The sequence below is a fragment of the Etheostoma cragini genome, chromosome 8 (genome assembly GCF_013103735.1).
Source record: "Etheostoma cragini isolate CJK2018 chromosome 8, CSU_Ecrag_1.0, whole genome shotgun sequence".
Taxonomy (NCBI): domain Eukaryota; kingdom Metazoa; phylum Chordata; class Actinopteri; order Perciformes; family Percidae; genus Etheostoma; species Etheostoma cragini.
This window is the reverse complement of record NC_048414.1, coordinates 21895343-21905999: the sequence shown is the minus strand read 5'-3', so window position 1 is coordinate 21905999 and position 10657 is coordinate 21895343. Positions and strand designations below refer to the sequence as shown.

Sequence of the window (10657 nt, the reverse complement as noted above, 5' to 3'; positions counted from 1 at the left end):
GGCGCTGACTGAGCAGGCTTAAATGCGGGAGTAATAGGTGGCCAGGTAGCCAGGGAAAACTTCTTGGCAAGCTAATTTTACATGGGATTACCCATTAGCCACCGCTCCGGTTAGCATGTAGTCTTGCCACGTTTATAAACTGTAAGTAGCTATAACGTTAGCTAGACATGATTAGACTATGATTCAGACAAGATATACTACATGCCGACACACAACCTACAACTCGCTAACACACAACCTACACTAGTTTGTTAGTCAGCTAGTAAATGAGTAATGAGTAAATGAGGTAGCTACTTGTAGTTTATAAACGTGCTAAAACACCTACATGCTAACTGGAGTGGTTAGCATGTAGGCTAGCAGTAATAGCCACTGCTTGCTAAGAGGCTGGGCCTCCATTTTGGCTTGTTGATTTGGCCTGTTGTTGATTAGCTACACTATTTGTTCAGATACTTTGCTCAAAACCAGTCAGTTATGTAGGACCCTATGAATTCCGTTTTATTTTCAATTTCAATTTTAGGGAATTTGATTTTTTACCTTTTTACTTGTATTTTACCACAAAATAGTGTTTTTTTAATGTTAATGAATAGTGTTTGCTTTAGGATTCTTTTTTAGCAGTGGGGCCAGATCTGAAAACACCCCCCTGAAGAACCATATTTGATTTATAAGGGTGATGCTAGATAAATACTGATAGGAAAGTTGTCTAAAAATATACATAATTCCTTATAAAAGTCAGTAATTTAATGTGAGTTCATGATGGATAATTATTTTGTTTGCACTAAAACATCCTCCATTAGCAACCCTTATTTTTCTTGAATTTTTTTTGTTATAATTGATCTTTTCAGCCTTACAAGTAAGATTGGCCCCTTCACAAAAAACACAGTTGGCCACCGGGAATTACAAGTTTCAAATCATTTTTCGTAATTTATCTCCCTACTCAGGTCTTCATCTTTTCCTGGTATCCTGGTGTCGTGGACCAAAGGGTTCAAGTTCAGACGTGGTCAGTGTGAAGAAGCATCTTTGCACTTTTAAGGATTTAGTGCTTCTGTTAATTTTAATAAATGGTTCTAATTAATAAGAATATTACTGTCTGAATTTGTGTTCTTTTTGAGCACCCTTAGCTGTTGTCCGGCGGTTACCATGTTTTGACATCCCCCTCATGCCTCTAAATACTCTTAGCAAATACTCTTAGCAACCTTTCAGAAGGTGGTCATTTTATATTTTATATATTTATATAAGTCCTCTTTGAAGTCCTTATTGTCCCATAAAAAATCTCCAACTCTTAGACAAAGACCCAACTGTTTTAATGAGGCATTGCATCATGATAGCCTGTGTTTCACAGGAGGCTAAGTTTCTCAAAACTCCAACCTTGGTTGCAGGCTCCTCCCACCCACCAAATAACCAAGGTTGGAGTTTTGAGCAACTTAGCTTCCTGGGAAACACAGGAAAATGTTATTATTATTGGACAGGGCTCAAGTTAACTATTGCAGTGATCAACTTAATTATTAAGTTCATGCTACTTAGAAATGTGTTTTATTGTGATCAAAAAGCTTCTTCACCTAACTTAAAACATTATGTTAAATCTTCTTAAATACTTGCATTAATGTTGACAATTATTAAGTTCATGTTACTTACAAATGTGTAAGTGTTTTATTGTGGCATAAAAGGTAATTCACCAAACTCAAAATATTGCTTTGAATTAATGTAATTCTGCCAGCAGTCTTAACTTAAATATTCTAGTGGAAAACGTTTAGATGTTTTTTTTTTGTAGACCCAATGCTTTATTTTTTAGAGTGCAGTAAGACAGTGCTTGCTAATCACAAAGCTTTATTCCGTGCACGCTGTCATACGAGTATGTTAACTTTTTACATTAGGAACGTTTTTTTTGGTGTGAGAGGGAACCAGACCACTTGGAGTAAACCTATGCAATCACTGCATGGAATATTTGCCACATTGAGACTGTGTTTGATGTTGAAGGGACTTCAATCACTGCACGGATAAATAAAGGTTTTAGGAATATTTGCCAGAATAGGGGGGCAGGGGGACTCAATGTTACCAAAATATGACACCACAGTATCACATCTGGAAGCTGATTTGTTCTTTCAGGGAGTCTTGTTGTCTGCTGTTGTTCTCCGTCTTTAGCCTCATTGCCGTACACTTCCCTTCCAGAGCTTTTTTTTCAACTCACAGTTTGGTGCCGAGCTCCTGAACTTGAGGCTGCAGAGCGCTGTTTTCTTGGCTCACTGCTTTGTTCTCTGACTTTAACTCTTTGTTTTGTTCCTCCAAAGTTTCTTCTTTGGAGAACCTTTTTTCCAACTTCTGGAGTTCTTTCTGGAGAGTGTTGTTCTGGTTTGTGAGAACTTTTTTTTCTGCCGTCAATGCTTTATAATTCACCTTAAAGGCATTCAAAACTCTGAGGTTGTCATTGAAAGTTTGGATTTCCCCAGTGACTTTGTTGTTCTGGAGCATCAAGGCGTCTGTCTGTTTTTTCAGAACGTTGTATTTGTGCTTCCAGTCTTCTTCACTCAGAAGCTTTTTAAAAACATCAGAATGGGTTTTACCAAGGGCTCGGTTTTGTGCCTGCAGAACTTTCTCTTCAGCTTCCAGTTCTACATAATTGTCCTTTAAATGACTTTTAATCCTGAGCTGGTCGTTTACGACTTGAATTTATTGATTCAAATTATCATTGTCTTTCTTCAAACCGTCCATGCGTTCCAATATTTTTACTTGTACATGTCACGCCAGATGTTTAAATTGTCCGATTTATATTTGAGAGCCTGGAGTTCCTGCAGCAAGGCCTCGTTTTTCATAGGGTCACTTGTCAGAAGAATAAAAAAACCTGAATATTGTTTTACATACAGTAGCCTATACGCTCACAGCGTGTATTGACGTCACTTACTTCTTTTCCTAGTTGTTGTCCCTTTCTGATTGTTCTGTATGAACATTAATTATATATTTAATTAATAATAATCTTATAGAGATTTGTGCATGGTTGTAAAACATGTTCTCATGTTGTGAATAAGGGTTTGAAATTAAGCGTAAAGTCCTTGGTCCATTTCCCGAGGAACATTAGTTCCCTCTGCTCTCTTTTGAGGCAAAGGCTATATTTTTACACCCCACACATTCAGTCGGTCCGCTATGTTGGGCTTTTTCTCTCCGTGATAAGAGCCGTACTTCCCTTTTTGCATATTCTTCCCCTCCTCGTTACTTTCCATTAGAAGCTGCTGCTCATTTGGTGAAACATATGGCGCATGCGTCTTCTCAATTCTTCATCAGTAAATTTGTGATCGAAACCGTGGTCTATTTAAGAAAGCCGTGAACGTGCACTTATCCCAGCTATCTACACCTGGCTTGACATAGCTTCACCTGTACATCCCGGCTCGGCAAACGTGCAACCGATTAAGCCGCGATGAGCAGATCACACTAAGTCAAGCCGGCTTATTCACTTATGCTGGATATTTTTATTCTACTTTCATGTCACAGGCCCCAGGTCTCTTAAAGCTTGTCGCTGAAAAATACTGAAAAGACGCCAGCTGTATTGACAGTTTTGAAGCGATGATAATTGATTGATTGATTGATATCTTTATTTCGAACATGCAAGAGAAAGTATATACAAATAAAATAAAAAATAATAAAAAGAAATAATAAAACAATGTTTAAAAACATTGGAGAGAAAAACAACAAAGTACCCTTCTTTCCTGTGTTTACATACCTCTATCACATGTGCGAAAAGGAGTAGGAAGAAGTAAAACTTATGTACTCCTACCCCTTTAATTCTTGCATTCCTTTAATTTACAATATTTATAATTCTGTTGCTATATATATACATACCTACACACATATATACATATTCACATATACCCTCATACATATATATAAATAAAACAATTAAAAAAACCCAAACAAAACTTTCTACAGTGCTTCTCTAGGCTATACTTTCTGAAAATAATTTCTTTGTACATTTTATTGAAAAGGAATATGTTTGGGCATTGCTTTAGGTTCTCATTTAGTTTGTTCCACAATTTAACTCCGTAAATTGATAAACATAATCTTTTCCTTGATGTTCTACATCTATTAGTCTTAAAGTTTCCTCTTCCCCTTAAATCATACCCTCCCTCCCTTTCAGAGAACATCTTTTGTATATTCCCAGGCAATAGGCTATTTCTTGCTTTGAACATGAATACTGCAATTTGATATTTAATTAAATCATGGTATTTTAGCAATTTAGACACTAGAAATAATGAATTTGTATGATCCCGAAATCCGACGTTGTGAATGATTCTTATTGCTCTTTTTTGCATAATGACTAGTGACTTTCCCCAAACCTCTACACAGTAATTCAAATAAGGTAACAGTAGTGAGCAGTATAGGATGTGAAGTGATTTGGGATCCAGAATGTGCTCAGCTCTTGCTAGGACTGAAATACTTCTGGACAGTTTGGTTTTGATGTGTTTTATGTGAGGCTTCCTGCAAATCTTGTCATCATCATTGTCAAAATACCATGAATTTAGTTTTACTCAAATTTATTGATAACCTGTTTATGTCAAACCATTGTTTTATTTTCTTGAATTCTAAAGTGATTAACTCCAAGAGTTGCTGTAAGCTGTCCCCTGATCATCTGCAAATAATACAAAATTCAATACTTGAGATACATTACAAATATCATTGATATATAATAAAAATAACTTTGGTCCCAACACTGACCCCCCGTGGGGACACCACAAGCAATGCCCAGACATTCAGACAAATAATCTCCCATCTTCACAAATTTTTGTCTGTCTCTCAGATAACTACTTATCCAGTTTAGAGCTACCCCCCTGATCCCAATTTGTTCCAGTTTACTGATTAATATTTGGTGATTTATTGTATCAAATGCTTTTTTTAGATCAATGAAAACCCCAATTGCATATTTGTTATTATTTGTGGAGTTTGTGATTTCTTCAATGAGTTCTGTTAGTGCTAGTGAGGTTGATCTATTCTTTCTAAATCCATATTGGCTGTCAGTGAGTAGTCTATTTTTATCAATACATTTCTCTAATCTGTTGTTAAATAATTTATCTAAAATTTTTGAAAATTGTGACAGTAGAGAGGCAGGCCTGTAGTTTGTGAAGTGGTGTTTATTTCCAGTTTTGTATAGAGGAATGACTTTTGCTATTTTCATTTTTGTTGGAAATTTACCGGTTAAAAATGATAAATTGCAGATGTTCGTTAGTGGTTTTGGCGATCCTCTCTATTCCTTTTTGTATAATTTTTATATCTATTCCATCATGATCAGTGGATGGTTTGTTTTTGCATTCTTTAACAATATCAATTATTTATTTTTCATCTGCTGCTGTCAGAAATATGGAACTGGGATTTCTTTCTATTATGTTCTTATATGTACTTTCTAATGATTGTGAAACCCGGATTTGTTCAGCTAAGTTTGGTCCCACGTTTGCAAAAAATGTATTGAAGTTATTAACCACATCCTCCATGTTATTAATATTTTTATCATTATCAATGAAGTAATGGGGATAAGTATAAGTAGCCTGTCTATTATTATTTTTAATATTATTTAAAATGTTCCACATACTTTAATATTGTTTTTATTATTATCTAATAGTTTTGTATAGTACTCTTTTTTACAAGATCTCATAATATTAGTTAACTTATTCTTATATTTCTTATATTTATTTTCAGTCTCTATAGTTTTGTGTTTTATAAATTCTCTATAAAGTGTATTTTTCTTTTTATAGGCGTTTTGTAATCCCTTGGAAATCAACGGCCTATCATTTAGTTTTTGTTTTCTGCTATATATTTTCATTGGACAATTTTTATCATATAATAATTTAAATATTCTTAGGAATTCTTCATATACTTTGTCAACATCTTTTTCCTTATCAATAAACTCCCAGTCTTGTGCTAGCAGATCAACTTTTAATGCCTCCATTGTTTCTTCTGTCCTAACCCTTTTGGAAATTGGTTTATCAACATGTCTGTTCAGAGTGTAGTTGCTGTCATAAACTGTAAAAATTGGTAGGTGGTCACTGATATCGTTTATTAGTAATCCACTCACTGTATTGTTGTGTATGATATTTGTAAATATATTGTCTATTAGTGTTGCACAGTGAGAAGTAATTCGGCTGGGTCTGGTAATTTTGGAATAAAAGCCTAGACTAAAGACAGTGTTGATAAATTCCTCTGTCATTTTATGGTTATTTGGATTTAACAAGTCAATATTGAAGTCCCCACAGATGAACATAACTTTTTGGCTAGTTTTTGTAAATGTCTCTTCCATCCAGTCCTTAAAAGTGTCAATATTCGAACCTGGTGACCTGTATATGCAACTTACAATTATATTTTTCTTCTTTCACATTCCAGTGTCACAATAATTGTGTCACAATTGCCATTGACAATATTGTCAATGGCAATTATTCACCGCCATTGACATTTTGTCCACCCCCTTGTAATTTAAATCCCTATCCACATACAGTATCACACCACCCCCACTGTTGTGTACTCTGTTAATAGAAAACATTTCATATCCTTCAATTCCAAAATCTGATTCTTTTTCACTGTTTATCCAAGTTTCTTTTATTGCAATTATTTTAAAGTGCTGTTTTAATGCTTTAGATAGTGGTTGATACTGTGAAATTTGGCATACAGACTTCTGCTGTTAAAGTGGATAATGGATAATTGCTGTTCGGTCTTGATTGACCTATTAAATTGTTCATCAGTGTAATAGTTGCAGTTATTGATTATGTTAGCAAAGAAATTGTTCTCAGGATCAATGTCATTTTCCATATCCTGTGAGTGATGTTCAGTGTACTGGAAGGTGTTCAGTTCCAGGTGCTCATATTCAACCAGACTTTTAAGTAAGTGACTATCTCCAGTATGTGTATGAGTTTTATTTAGTGACATAGTGAGATAAAAGTTTCAAAATTTCAAATAATCAACGCAGCACAATAAAACCGTAATGAGATTCTCAGTACTCAGTGAGAGATTGTTTGTCAATGAACCTTCTGACAGATTGCTTAATGGGTAACATAGGTCTTTAAGCTGTTGCCTTGCTGACAAGGCATGAGTTGTATTTTGGGTAACAAAAACAATTGGCAGGTGTTAACTTGGTGACAATGAACTGAGTTGCATTTTAACTCTGGTTGTGCTAAAACGCTGTTATTCCCATCACTGAAGGAGTTATATTGTGGGAGTCTGATAATAATGTCCCACACACGTTTCATGTCACATCATTTTTTTGCCGCTCAAGATCACAATGCTATTCATTTGGCCATTGTTGGGGCCATTTTACTAATTACGGGAACCACCAACGCTACAAAAACTAAACATTTTGATCTTAAGTGTCTGCTGTAGGTTTATAAAGGCAGGGACCAGTGATGGGAATAATAAAATGTCATGGTAAGCCGATCAAAGGTAGAGTTGGGTGGTTGTTCATAAGCGTGCATAGTCTGAGACACAACAATCTTGGCACAGCTACCAGAAGACTTTCAACTTTCAGACAGGTTGCTGATGTCACATCTACGTAAAGCTCAGGTGGAGGCTGCGCAGTAACGCCCAGCACTCACTGGAAAAGTGAGTGCTTCTAATATCCTTCACTGGTCTCTGTCCAGAGCAACGGCATCTGTTGGTCCATTTCTTTAACTGTCTATGGTGCATGGTTGGGACATTTAACTTAAGTTCTCTTGAGTCTCTGCCCCAATCATCTTAGTACATCTGCTATTTCCTGATAAGAAATTTTCAAGATGGCGGAGTAAGTGGCAGAACTTTTTCAGGCTCCGGTAAAAAGTTAATTTTTAGACTTGTAAATGTGATAAACACGTTTAACAACCCCTCTACTAAACAGCTATTCAACATACTGTCAAAATTAAGTGACAAAAGTAAGCTACTTGCCACAATATCCTAGGTTTTCTTGGAATCACGTCAGACCATAACTACTTGACTGCTCTCCACGAGGCACGTGGCAATTTTGACTTTGAGGAAGAAATGGAAGCGGATCAACATCCAAAGAAGGCAAAATTAACCAAAAACCTACGACAATTAAACAGCCAAATCCAAAGAAACCGAGACACCAGAGAGAAAGTGAAGACGTGAATACTGGTGCTGCAATTCTACAAGCTGTACAAGCTCTGACAAGAAAAATGGACGAGCAGACGGAACTTCAACAGTAGCAGAACAAAAACCGAGAAGAAATCTGCATGCTTCAGAAGGAAATAGGAGGCCTTCGTAGAGAAAACAGCCTGTTTAAAGAAACATGTGCGGAGCAAACCCCGTACAAAAGAAGGTGTGATGTGAGGATGATTGGTCTCACTGAAAAAGATGAAGGGACACGAGAGAAATTGTTATCGGGATACTGACAAGAGTTCTTCCAGTGTCTGTGGAGCGGCTGCGAGACACCGTAGATAACGTTCACCGGCTGGGGAGGAAAGGAGGCACCGGTACCTTCACCCTTGTGTTGTCTTCCCTTCAAAATTTAAAATCAGCACTTTTTTTGTTGATGCTTTTTTCAATGTTTGTCACTTTTTTATTAGGAACTTAAGTGCACTAATAGTCCACACATTTAGCATCTGAAGTACAACTAAATATTTTCATGGTAAAGTATTGCAGTAATCGCTTTCTTGGGTGCTTCAAATCTGTTTATAGTGTCCTATTTTTTAAATTCTTAACCCCCATATAGGATATAAGTTATCAAAAATACTGCAAATATTCAGTTAAAACATAAAATGTCCTCTTTTTTTCATTGAAGGGTCAGCATACTGAAGCAAAATTCCAGGAAAATACTTTCAGTGCCTGAACCACAGATGGAACTGCTACAACTCAATAAAAGGAAGAGGTTGAGGTAATTGAAAATTGTTCCACACCATGTGGTTTCTTTGGATGACATGAGGTGTGTAAAAAAAACAAATTATTGAGGTGTGATTAAATGTTACATTTTACACTTTTAATGTGTTTCAGTCGAAGAGAACGTACTGGCCTTCAAGAGGTAATGGCAGACATTGAAGAGGTTGTTGAAGCAGCCCAGGGACTAAAGGAAGTAACAAAGATGATTTAGGATTTAAGTGGATTTGCACATTCCACAGTGACAACAACCCTGTCTCTGTCAAGGGCCGAAGTAGTTTCTTTAGAGTGGTCATGTCTGCAAAGGTTAGTACTTTCTTTTTAAATTTTTTGGACAATAGATCTTCAGGAAGATGGAATGAAAGAACAAAATCACATCTGTTTGTTTGTGTTTTACTAGATTTGACATGCTGTGTGGATTTACTTTATTTGGTGATTGTTGTTTGGGTTTGGCCTACCTACTGAACAAAAATGAACTGCATTTTTTTTTTTAACATACAGGTTCTCTAGACAAGCCAATGTTCTCAACATGCTGCAGAACCCTAATCGGGTGTGGGGCATGTGTTGTGGAGTGGAACAGCAGCCACAGTTACTGCCCCAAGTGTCGCGCTGTGGATTTGGAAAACAGCGTTCATGAAGTGGCTGGACTCTCTGAGGCACTGGCACCACTGGAGTAGTTATTCTAGTTTTTTTCCATTTAGTATGTTGCTATGGTGGCAACAAATGTGCATACAGTTATTCAGAGCCTTGTTTTTATAAAGTAACAATGTCTAATGTTAAAAGTTTATTGTCACATGTTATTGTGGCACTTAGATAACGTTTGGCAGATTTTCTACTTGTATTTTTTCACATTAAATGTAAGTGTGCTGCATTTATATAGCGCTTTTCTAGTCTTAACAACTACTCAAAGCGCTTTTACATCATACAGGATACATTCACCATTTACACACATTCATACACTGTGGCCAAGGCTGCGGTACAAGGTGCCACCTGCTCATCAGACAAACTCTCACACACACACTCAAACTCCGATGCGCAGCATCGGGGGCAACTTGGGGTTCAGGGTCTTGCCCAAGTACACTTCGACATGGGACTGCAGGGCCAGGGATTGAACCACAAACCTTCCAATTGGCAGGCAACTGCTCTACCACTGAGCCACAGCCGCCCCTTTAAAAGAAATATGCAGACATCTGAATAAACAGCTACAAATGAGCTTGAGCAGTTTCTCACAACTACTCTACAAACATATGCATAGTTCAATGGTGGAAATTTGAAATACTTGAGTATTTTCTTTTCATGACTTTTTAATTCTCCACTACATCTCCGAGGAAATGTTCTACTACATTCGTTTGACAGCTCACAAATTTAGAACAATTTGATGTTATAAAGAATCAGTTCATACAAGTACAGCTGGAAAAAAACAAGTTGATTAACAAATGAGTCAATTGACAAATTAATTGGCATGAAGGCATTTTTCATGTAAAAACATCTTGCGGTTCTAGCTTTAGAAATGTGATAAATTTAACAAATATAACCATACAGTACTTTTTGTGTACTTCGACCATCACTGGCCTAGATGGTGATACCACCACCTGTATTTATCTAGCATGTCTTTCAGTAACATTGATCAGATAGAACAGGGCCTCCTGAAAGACACTATGGTCATTGTTAACCACTTTTCCAAAAAGAAGAGTCATGTCTGGAAACCTCTCTCCAAACAGCTGCTCAGCACGACATCGGTCTTGCTCTGATTCATTCAAACCTTTATTTAACCAGGATAAAAAAACTCCTTGAGATTAAAAATCTCTTTTACAAGAGTGTCCTGGCA

General features: G+C 36.5%; 1 long non-coding RNA gene across 1 annotated transcript in view; it reads right to left on the bottom strand.

The window, feature by feature from the left end:
• LOC117948524 overlaps positions 1–10657 on the bottom strand; it is a 17658-nt gene that overhangs the window by 3869 nt on the left and 3132 nt on the right. The window contains exon 2 of the long non-coding RNA XR_004657473.1: positions 8800–8807. This is a non-coding gene — a long non-coding RNA (uncharacterized LOC117948524). The remainder of the gene's footprint in view (positions 1–8799; positions 8808–10657) is intronic.